The sequence below is a fragment of the Mesoplodon mirus genome (assembly GCF_964341445.2).
Source record: "Mesoplodon mirus genome assembly, chromosome: 9".
Classification (NCBI taxonomy): Eukaryota; Metazoa; Chordata; class Mammalia; order Artiodactyla; family Ziphiidae; genus Mesoplodon; species Mesoplodon mirus.
In genome coordinates this window covers 37,167,119-37,179,210 of record NC_138985.1, presented here as the reverse complement: position 1 = coordinate 37,179,210, position 12,092 = coordinate 37,167,119, and the positions used below count along the sequence as shown (strand labels likewise).

General features: G+C 37.5%; 1 protein-coding gene across 2 annotated transcripts in view; it reads left to right on the top strand.

The window, feature by feature from the left end:
• Positions 1 to 12,092, top strand: part of SEMA3D (semaphorin 3D) — a 210,103-nt gene that overhangs the window by 18,449 nt on the left and 179,562 nt on the right. For both annotated transcript variants that reach the window (XM_082632043.1, XM_082632042.1), the window contains exon 2: positions 9,239 to 9,333. The gene's annotated coding sequence lies outside the window, so the exon portion shown is untranslated. The remainder of the gene's footprint in view (positions 1 to 9,238; positions 9,334 to 12,092) is intronic.

Sequence of the window (12,092 nt, the reverse complement as noted above, 5' to 3'; positions counted from 1 at the left end):
ATCACAAAGCTGAGTTTATAGCTGACGTCTCTTGGCTCCCAGAGGAGCAGACATCCTACTTTTTACAGATGTCGACAGATGATTTGGAAAATAAATTTAATGCGTTCTGTGCGAGTTGTCGACACTTAGATCCAGGCAAGGTGATGACTGCTAGTCATATAATGATGACCATTTCTGAAAGAATATATTAATTTTCTTATGTGATAATCAAAAGCTCTGTTCTGGTTATGATCACCAATGCTATAGAGCTGCTCTTGACCTGATCTCTGTCTACTTTCATTATTTAAAAAAGGGTACATTTATCAATGTACACCTTATATTAGCACTATAGAATTTTTAAGCTATATATTCATGTATACACACTCTTATATATACATATATATGCATATATCTGAAGAGGCTCAAATATGTCACCCTCTGAAACTGCCTCTTTGGCATAACGCTTATCTTGCTCTGGTTCTTTTTAAGAGACAACGGGTGTAAGAGAAGCTCTGAAAATCTAGTAGAATTTACCCTTTTGTAAGAGAAATTTACATTTATGAAGGAAATATCCATTTGTAAGGGTGTCTTCCACTCCTACCAGGAAGAGGAGGATAACCGAATCTTAAACTCTTTTTGCTGGAGAAGGCCACAAACTTATATCTGCATAACAACCACGCCCTTGTTTGTTAAGGACTGGTGTCTAACTGCACATACCCCTTCCCCCCACCAAAATGCTAAGTAATAGGTAGATTATGCTGGCAGAGATGGGTCTTTTCCACATTTTTAAAATATGAAACTCTGGTACAAAATTCTGTCAAGCCATTCAACTGTAGTGTAGACTTTAATCCAAAATAAATGTCCTTATCAAAAGTATTCTTGTTAATAGTATCCTCTGTAGTTACTGGTTTGTTGTTTATAGTTCTTTGTCTGTAGGAGGTAACCTTATGTAAAATGTTGCCACTTTCCAGTCATCATTTGGGTGTGAACGAAGAAAAAGAGATAACATTTTTACACAATATCATGCTTTCTGGATGTGGTCACCTTTAATAATAGAAACCAAAAGAAACATTTCCCAATGTATTCATCAAAGTTCTACCAGGAAGCAGATGTGCAGTCTTATTTTTCTCTTAATCATGTATTTATTTATTGCGTTACATCTTTCAGTTGTGGATATTTTCCTGTAGAGGGAAATTCCATCCTTCCTGGAATAATAATTCCCCAATTTTTATATGTATTTTTTTTTAACTGATGAGTTGATGTGAAAATACAGTCTCCCTTCTTAAATGTATTGGTCTTTTGATCATATCTCTATATAGGGAGAGCTTGAGTGCTTATAACTCTTCCTGAGGATATTTCTGTGGTATCAAAAAAAAAATTCAGGGAATTTTAGGGGAAAGTAATCATATTTCTACTAAAATTCAAACAAATGGATCTCCAACAATAGAAGCAGTTTCATGGAAAATTTTAGTAACATCTAAAGGTGAAAATTTATAGTAACTCAACCTCCTATCATTCTAGCTTTTTCATTTCTTTTCTTCACTCCTGCTGAAATGATTTGTCTCCATCAGAACATCCCAACCTTGATTGTCCTCCATCTTTCCAGAATCTCTTGGTTTCACTTATCTATGTATCCAGCCTAGATCTCCAGATCAGGCATTTCAAACAAAAAATTTCAGCCTACTGTAACATCTCATATGCTGATGTAGTTGATGTAGTTTCCTACATAATGATGCATATACTTGTCTGAGCTCTTTGATCTTCACATGGGTTTCTATTCGTCTGGGTCTAATGAATTACCTGCTGCTTCACCAGCCCATCCTTACTGGTGGATCTTACTCTGGACCAAATAATTTGTGTTGATCTCAGAACAGTGTTCAGACAACTTTTGACAAATTTGATAATTTATACTCACCTTTGCAACACCTATACACCATCATTCAGACTACTGTTTGATCACTTGTTGTGGCCACAGTCTGTTACGTGTTACACCCTCCTGTATAAAACCTCCAACTCATGTTTCTTTATATCTTCCTGGCCTTCAAACATAAAATGTGTAAAATAAAACAGGATTTTGTTTTCTTAACCTCTTTATTTCTTTTGTCACAATTCAACTAGTAATCTGAATTTAATTAACAATCATCCCTAGTGCAATGTAGAGCATGTGTTTTGGGCTTAGTCTACCTGGGTTCCCATCCTGACTGTGTCACTTATTGAATTGTAGCTTTGGGCATCTAATTTCATCTTTCTGTTTTAGTTTCCAGAACTGTAAAATGGAGTAATAAGAATATTTAACAGGTTAATGTGGAGATTAAATAAATCAATGAGTTCTCAGCTTAGAATAGTGTCTGTTCTTTAGTTATCCCTGCATAAATGTTAGCTGCTGTTATTATCACGTTCCTTTGCTCTTTATTTCCAGTTAGTTCAGCAAGTTTTCTTAAAATTTCCCTTCTTTTTATTCTCACTGCCTACACCATGATTCAAACCTTCATGGTCTTTTGCCTGTATTATTTTAATAGTCTCCTAATTCATATTCCTGTTCTCATTTAATCATAAGCTCTAACTAATTTAGAATGTTGCATTCTGAAACCTTTATCTTGGTTAGGAACACTGTATTTGGCAAGATAAAGGTTTTATAGAAAAACACATAATCGAAGCAAAACTAAAAATGGCATTAAGTATCATGAGTATGTATATACATGTGTGTGTATGTGTAAGAAACCTTGTACTAAATAAAAGTGAAAGCAGCCTCCTTCTAACCAAATTAGATACTCATGGTTATTAAACCTCCTGTGTTGCTAATCATCTTGTTGGTACCTTCCTTGTTGATTAAAAAACTACTGAGGGGGCTTCCCTGGTGGCGCAGTGGTTGAGAGTCCGCCTGCCGATGCAGGGGACACGCGTTTGTGCCCCGGTCCGGGAAGATCCCACATGCCGCAGGGTGGCTGGGCCCGTGAGTCATGGCCATTGAGCCTGTGCGTCCGGAGCCTGTGCTCCGCAACGGGAGAGGCCACAACAGTGAGAGGCCCGTGTACCGCAAAAAAAAAAAAAAAAAAAAAAAAACCCCAAAACAAACAAACAAATAAACTACTGAAGCATGTGATATGCTTGGGTATATATTTATATAATTTTCTGTTAGGGAGACCATATACCTTTGAAAATTTGTGAAGCAGTTTGTATTTTCCCTTGATTTATATATCTATTTTCTCTACCATATCTTCTCTCCATAAAATGGGACTCCTTATAACACACTTATTCCTGTTTTATATGAGAGAGATCAGGAATAGTTGATGCTCTTTTGTTTAAAGGGAATGACTAGAAGTGGACTTAAATGTGAATTTTAAAAAATTGTTGTACATATGCATCAAGTTACTGAAAAATCACAAGTAATGAAACCATTGTGGGTAAGGCACGATTTTCTCTGATAATCGTGTTCCTTTCATCATCAACTGTACTCTAACGCCACTGTTGTCATCCATTCCCTGTCCAGAGTGATGGCAGAATACAGTTTAAGTGCTTTAAATTGGTATAACCTGGGTTTAATCTAACTTTGCAGCTTAGATCACACTTATTTTACCCACACGAAATAATACCATCACCTCTTTTCTCATACCATATCTTTTGTTTTGTTTTGTTTTTGCGGTACGCAGGGCTCTTCCGTTGCGGAGCACAGGCTCTGGACACGCAGGCTCAGCGGCCATGGGTCACGGGCCTAGCCGCTCCGCGGCATGTGGGATCTTCCCAGACAGGGGCACGAACCCATGTCCCCTGCCTCGGTAGGCGGACTCTCAACCACTACGCCACCAGGGAAGCCCCTCTCATACCATATCTTATGTGTCTCTTGAAATATTACCCACTCTCAAATTCCAGCTTAAATGCTATCCCGACTATGAAATTTCCACTCCTTTCCCCTCCCATCTCAGTCAAGAAATAATTTTTAACAATTTAGTTCATATTTTATACCTCTTTTATAGCACTTACATTATGTCTAAATTATAGCTGTTTGTATACATGTTTTTTTTAAGTACACTGTTATCCCCTTTAGTAAAGGACCACATTTTGTTGACCAACTACAAACAGAGTACAGTGGAGTTGAATCTTATACAGGTTCTAAGTTCAATATTTAAAGTTAAAATTCCATCTTTTTAATATTATCCTGAAAAGTCACTAAAGTAATAGATAAAATGTATTATACAGCATTTGTGTGCCAGGTTAGGAGCTGACATTCAGTATCTCAAAAATACATAACAGTGAAAGTTTTCCTTCTACATTGAATCAAGTCACTGTCTTTTTACTTCAGCACAGATGAAGTAATTGGCTTGTATTTAGAGGCTGTGTTGTATGAAAAAAATCCATGCCTCTTTAAACATGAAAATCAAATACAGCTTGAGGAGATGTTTAGACTATGAGAACTGAGAATGACTAAATGGATTTCTTTTTTTTCCCTTCAAAATTATTTTTAAAAAGCTAAGTGGTCTAAAAATTCTTTCTATCTTCTTGGTTTTCATGAAATTTGGTTACCTACTTTCAAAAGGGTTTGGATAAGTAAGTAGGTAGATAGATCGACAGATAGATGGATAGAGAGGTAGAGGTTTGGGTAAACATATACTAGTTTGGAGGACTATATCAAATTTTAAAACTTCTGTGCATCAGAACCAACAACAGAGTGAAAAGACAACTTATGACATAGAAGAAATAATTGCAAATCATATATCTGAAAAGGGTTAATATCCAGAATATATAAAGGACTCCTACAACTCAATAACGTCAACAACAACAAAAAACTGATTGAAAAATGAGCAAAGGATTAAATAGATATTTATTCAAAGAACACTTAAAAATAGCCAATAAGCATATGAAAAGATGCTCAATATCACTAATCATTAGAGAAATGCAAATCAAAACCACGATGAGTTATATCACTTCACGTCTATTAAGATGGCTACTGTCCAAACAATAGAAAATAATAAGGGTTGGTGAGGATACAGAGAAATTGAAATCCTTGTGCACTGTTAATGGGAATGTAAAATGATCCACCCGCTTAGGAAAACAGTCCGGAGTTTCCATTAAAAAATCGAAAATAGGGCTTCCCTGGTGGCGCAGTGGTTGAGAGTCCGCCTGCCGATGCAGGGGACACTGGTTCGTGCCCCGGTCCGGGAAGATCCCACACGCCGCGGAGCGGCTGGGCCCGTGAGCCATGGCCGCTGAGCCTGTGCGTCCGGAGCCTGTGCTCCGCAACGGGAGAGGCCACAACAATGAGAGGCCCGCGTACCGCAAAAAAAAAAAAAAAAAAAAATTCGAAAATATAATTACCACATGATCCAGCAATGCCACTTCTGGGTATATATCCCAAAGACCTGAAAGCAGGATATCAAAGAAATATTTGCACACCCAAATTTATTGTGGCATTATTCATAATAGCCATGAGATGGAAACCACCGAAATGTCTATCAGTGGATAAATGGACAAACAAAATATGGTGTGTATATACAGTGGAAAGTGATTCAGCCTTAAAAAAGAAGGAAATCCTGTCACATGCCACAGCATGGATAAACCTTGAAGACATTATGTTAAGTGAAATAATCCAGTCACAAAAAAACACATGGTGTATGATTCCACTTCTATGAGGTGTTTAAGTAGCCAAACTCATAGAAATAAGAAATTAGAATGGTGGTTTCAGGGACTGAGGGGAGGGAGAAATGGGGGGTTATTCAATGAGTGTAGAGTTTCAGTTTTGTAAGATGAAAAAGTTCTGGAGATCTGTTGCACAACAATGTGAATATACACAACAATACTAAGTTGCACACTTAAAAATGGTTAAGATGATAAATTTCATGTTACATGGGTTTTTGTTTACCAAAATTAAAAATGATTTAAGAACACTAGTTGAGGGCTTCCCTGGTGGTGCACTGGTTAAGAATCCGCCTGCTAATTCAGGGGACATGGGTTTGAGCCCTGGTCTGCGAAGATCCCACATGCCACAGAGCAACTAAGCCCGCGCACCACAACTGCACTCTAGAGCCCACGTGCCATAACTACTGAGGCCATGTGCCACAACTGCTGAAGCCCACGCACCTAGAGCCCATGCTCTGCAACAAGAGAAGCCACAGCAGTGAGAAGCATGAGCACCACAACGAAGAGTAGCCCCCGTTTGCAGCAACTAGAGAAAGCCCGCGTGCATCAATGAAGACCCAACACAGCCAAAAATAAATTAAATAATTTTTTTTTAAAAAAGGAATACTAGTTTAAATAACTAGTTTAAATCTAGGATGCGTGGCATTATACAATGTAGTTGCTCAGTTCAAATTATCATTCAAGAAAGGCTTTGCAATAGAAACATTGTTAAAAGAGCAAACTTTTACTCAGAGAGACCTTCGTTCAAATCCATGCTCTGCTACTGACTGACTATGTGACCTGAAACACTAGTTTAACTTTTCTGAGCATCAGTTTCATCACAAGCTAATTTGGATTAAAAATATCTACCTGCAGCAGCTTGAAATGAAAATCATTGAGTTTAGCACATAGTAAGCGTGCAAAAAAGGTTGTTTATTATCATTACTATTGATGGTTCCATTTAAAAAAGGTTTATAACTTATAGTGCAAGTTCAAACCTTCTTTGTTAGAACAGGCATCTGTGACTTTACTCATTTCAATTTATATTTGGAAGATAGGCAGGACTTACTTTTTTTTCCCTACTGTTTTTGAAAGGGCATTCAGACATGAAATGCTTGATTATTTACTTGAATCAGGATTGAAACACTTGGCTAGTTGAAGGCAATTCTGGGAATTAGAAAAAAGGGCCCCTCTCTGAATGACTGAAGCTGGATTTCTGAATTGGGTCTTTCAAAAATAATAGGGTTCTTTGCCCATTTTCCATGAATTTACATTTCTCATAGAACATTGCTTTGGATCAGATAAAATTTAAGTAACATCTCTCATTTTTTTCATTACTTTATTAATCGTTCTCACTCTCCTTACATCCTTTCTGTTGGACACTGGACTCTTTCTTTCCTTATTTATTTTCCTATCATGTGTACTCTCTTTATATAGCCTTTGTTTTTTTCAGATTCCAGTTCTTATTTTTCAAGTGTGACAAATATACTCTCATGAATTTTTAGAAATTTAGCTTTATTTTACTCTTCACTTTCTCACAAGCACTAAGTTCTTTGCTTTGCAAGAGTTTTCTTACTAAATTATGATTCTGTTGTGTGGTGAGTGATATTATTTTCTACCTTACACAGATGAGGAAACTGAGGCACAGAGAGATTACATAACTTGCCCAAGTTCCCGCCTACTAAGTGTGAAGAGTGGGATGTGGACCCAGGAGGTTTGATTCCAAGGCTCAGGCTCTCCAGTGCTACACAAATATTACCTCATTTTCTTGAAGAGGCACTTTCAAAGACTGCCTTTTTTTCCCTTTCCTTTACTCTCTCTATGTTTTACATTCCTACTCATTTCTTTTAGGAATTTCCCCCTTCCCTTCAAAATGTAGATTAACATTTTAGAATATAGTGCTTTCCCTCTCTTGTTCTGCCTTTCTTACTGCATCTCTGTCCTTCCAGGTCACTAGCGCACTGCTGGGGATGTCCTTGGCCTCTGAACCTTTGCCCTGTGACATTCATTTGCTGACTCAGTTCCTTTACTTCTGTCTTCCAAGGACTCTGAGCATTTTAAATGTTACTTTCCTCTCAGTCAGTTCCAAGATGATGTTTGCCTCTGCTAAGTGTATTTCCTCTAAGCTACTGGGACCTTCTGTTCTGCAGATTGCTTTTTGGTGCAATTTGGAATGAAGTTGCCAAGTTTCTTTTTGTGCATATGCTCGCTTTTCACTTCCTGGAACCTTGACAGAGCTTCCACTCTTTTTCTACATTGTTCTCTCTTCACTCTGCTAGTATACCTCTGCCATATTGTTTTCTCTACACCCCAGTTCCCTTCAGAATCCCTTGTCCTGAATGCTTCAATCTACCAGAAACTTCCACTGTCTTTTTTATTGTGGCAAGAGTTGTATTTTAATTAACTACAATATGTCAGTCTGTGAAAACAAATGGCTATACATTCTGGAAACTTCAGCAACTAAGTTTTGTTATTATATTTTTACCTGATCTACTCCATCTGCTTCTTTCATTTCTCTTATAAGAATTGTGCTTTAATGATTCCCAAGAAACTCATAATGAGGATGTGGCTTTACACAGTAATCACTGTATGTGAACTATGAGTGCTTATTGGTGCTGTGATTGAGGACACAAATCATGTAAGAAATCCAGGGCAGTGGAAAGACCACTGGGCATGCAGTCAGAAGATGCCAGTCCTTGCTGTTGGTGGTTCTTAATGTCAACTTTATTTTAGCTTCTACAGTATCTCCTTTTATTCTCAGCTTTGTTATTTGTAAAATGGAGGATTAATAATACCTAACTCCAAAGGTGAGGTTCAAATGAGACAAAAAGCACACGTGTTTTACAGTTTGGAAATAGCTATACAACAGGTACAAATTATTATTAGATTGACTCTCAAAGCACAGAGATGAAAGTTTGTCAAGCACATAAAAATTTAAATGAAAACCAGTGGAAAATATGACCAGAACTGTATAAGAATTTGATTTATTTAGTTTTCTATCGAGTATCAGGAGTTTTCTTAAAATATTGAAATCTGCACTTTGGGTTTTATTTAATGGAAGAAAACTTCAGCATAACCCTATAAATATTTGAGTATGTGAGGGTGATGGTAACATGTTTTGCTGACCCAAATATCATAATCCAAAAATGATACTATGTGGGTAGTTCACAGTTTCTTCATATGATAAGGTGGCTATTCCAGTGTGATTCATAGGGAGAACACAGACGGCCTACAAAGACATGGAGCAGCATGTGTTATGATGGCTGAAGTTCCACCTGGGAATCCTTTGCTTCCTTCTGTGAGGAGTCATGTCACTCCCACAGGAATGGTGATTTCAGGGTTTTATATCTCCCCACATGTCTAATTACATAAGTGATTCATTTACATTTTAATCTTTAAAAATACCATATTGCAAGTGAACACATAGAATCACTGGAAGCCACATTAAAAGGATTTATTATCCCATTTTATTCCCTTCTGAAAACTGCTGAATTACTATACCATTTCAAGCCATTAATTAATGAAGACATTTGTATGAACAAAATATGGAGGATAAAGCTAAATTTTTCAGTTCTTTTGAAAATTGAGCTTGAACTGTTAACATGATTCCAATTTTTTTTATTCTGTTGATTGCTTTGTCCTCTAGAATCGTGGTAACCATCTGAGTGGTCAAGTTGCTTGTATCTTGTGCGTACAGACTGATACCAGCTGTTTCCCAGGACGTGCCTCGCTCCATACCAGGTGAAGAGATTTTTCACTTGTATGTTTATACTTCCCTTCCTAATTCTAGGGTTGCCTTCTTTTCTGCCTTATTGCAATTATTCTCTATAAACCTCTCCCCTTGGTACCAGATTAAATAATAATGTTTTTCCTCTAGATTATTTATGTCCTTTGCCTGTTTGTAGATAGCTACTTTGCCCATCCACTTGTTGCTCTGCCAAGATGTGCTCGTTCAGTGCTTTAATCTTGTATCAGTCATTTTTCTCTGCATCTTAATCCTTGTTCCATCGTGTCCCTGAACTCCTTCCAGCTTCTCTGCACCTTTTAGGTAATGAGGTACCTGGATCTGAGCACCGGGTACGGTCCCATCAGTCCTGTCTAGGAGGGTCCCATTGCCTCCAGGCTGCTGTGATGCCTTCTTGTTCCCTGAGGTGCTCATTAGAAAGACGATGCCTGTCTGTACAGGCAGAGTCAAGCATGGCTTCATCGCCCCCGTTCTCCTGTAGCTCCCTTCTGGCTAATCCTTTTTTCAGAGTGACAATTCCAATTTCTCTCCTCCCCCCTCATTTTCTTGCTCTCTAGCTCTCACTGTAAGTTTGTCCCTGTTGCTCTCTACTGCTTTTATTTTACTTATCCTGCCTGACTCATGATCTAATTCATCTGTTTATCTCCCCATTTCTCTCTTTTTCTTGATCTAATGCAACATCTTCCCAGTTCCACCATTTTCTACTTGGTGCTGGTAACAATCTCTGCCACTCTGATTGTATCTATCTCTTAACCAAATCGACTTCTTTCACTCCTCCATGGGAAAAGATACTCTTATTCCCTTATGTTTATCTAATATATTACCTTGTCATTTTTTAATGAAACAATAACTAGTTTGACATTATTCTGTTAGGCTTGAAAATTTAGTTTTATCACAGTTCCTTAGAGAAATGAGCTATACATTATATTTAATACTACTGTTTGCAACTTAATAAAATGACATTTAGTTCAGTTTTTAATCCATAAATTATATATTTTGGGGAAAGACATGGTAGGTATAATGTCTCTGAAATAGTTACAATGTAAATCATGGTTTGTGTTTCTTAAATACTTGTTAATTTCTTCCTTCTTTCACTCCATTCTTTCTTCCTTCACTCCATTCTTCCCTGTCTTTCCTGCTGCCTTCCTCCCATCACATAATGGTCCTGAAATCCTGGCACCTGCAGGATAGTGTGAGGGAGAGAATGCAGCATCTGTGATCCTAGACCCTGCTCTAAAAGTGATGAACTGTGCAGCCACATCAAATCACTTATATTGTCACTTGTGTTCTCATACATAACAAGAGCTGGCTTCAAAAAAGTGATGATTAAGTGAGAATAAGACAGCATTTTATTCACAATTTATAGGAATATGAGAGATAACTCCTAAGTAAGTTTTGGGTCAAATTAAGGAGGACCTTGACAACTGGAAAAGTTTTATGTGAAACAACAGAAGGCTTCCCATTGCTTGTCAAATGAATTTTATCAAAACCTTCAAGAGTATGAATGTGGTTTGAGTAAAAATGGAGAACTGAAGTGAGGGAGGCTGGAAAAGTTGCTAGGAAAATGTTATAACAGTTCAGGAATTAGGTAGTAAAGACAGATAAAGATTAGAGCTTGGAGGAAAAGTTGAATCTAGTATTATGGATTTGCGAACCAACTTTAAAATCAGTGGCTGGTCAAAAGTGGTTGGATTGAGTCCTACCACCTGGAGTGTTTTTTATTTATTAATTTATTATTATTATTATTTTTAACATCTTTATTGGAGCATAATTGATTTACAATGGTGTGTTAGTTTCTGCTTTATAACAAAATGAATCAGCTATACATATACATATATTCCCATGTCTCCTTCCTCTTGCTTCTCCTTCCCTCCCGCCCTCCCTATCCCACCCCTCTAGGTGGTCACAAAGCATGGAGCTGATCTCCCTGTGCTATGTGGCTGCTTCCCACTAGCTATCTATTTTACATTTGGTAGTGTATATATGTTCGTGCCACTCTCTCGCTTTGTCACAGCTTACCCTTCCCCCTCCCCGTGTCCTGAAGTCCATTCTCTAAGTCTGCCTCTTTATTCCTGTCCTGCCTGAGCCATTTTTTCTTTTCTTTTTTTTTAGATTCCATATATATGTGTTAGCATACGATATTTGTTTTTCTCCATCTGACTTACTTCACTCTGTATGACAGACTCTAGGTCCATCCACCTCACTATAAATAACTAAATTTTGTTTCTTTTTATGGCTGAGTAATATTCTATTGTATCTAGGTGCCACATCTTCTTTATCCATTCATCTGTCAATGGACACTTAGGTTGCTTCCATGTCCTGGCTATTGTAAATAGAGCTGTAGTGAACATTTTGGTACATGACTCTTTTTGAATTATGGTTTTCTCAGGGTATATGCCCAGTAGTGGGATTGCTGGGTCACATGGCAGTTCTATTTTTAGTATTTTAAGTAACCTCCATTCTGTTCTCCATAGTGGCTGTATCAATTTACATTCCCACCAACAGTGCAAGAGGGTTCCCTTTTCTCTACACCCTCTCCAGCATTTATTGTTTGTAGATTTTATGATGATGGCCATTCTGACTGGTGTGAGGTGATACCTCATTGTAGTTTTGATTTGCATTTCTCTAATGATTAGTGATGTTGAGCATTCTTTCATGTGTTTGTTGGCAATCTGTATATCTTCTTTGGAGAAATGTCTATTTAGGTCTTCTGCCCATTTTTGGATTGGGTTGTTTGTTTTTTTGTTATTGAGCT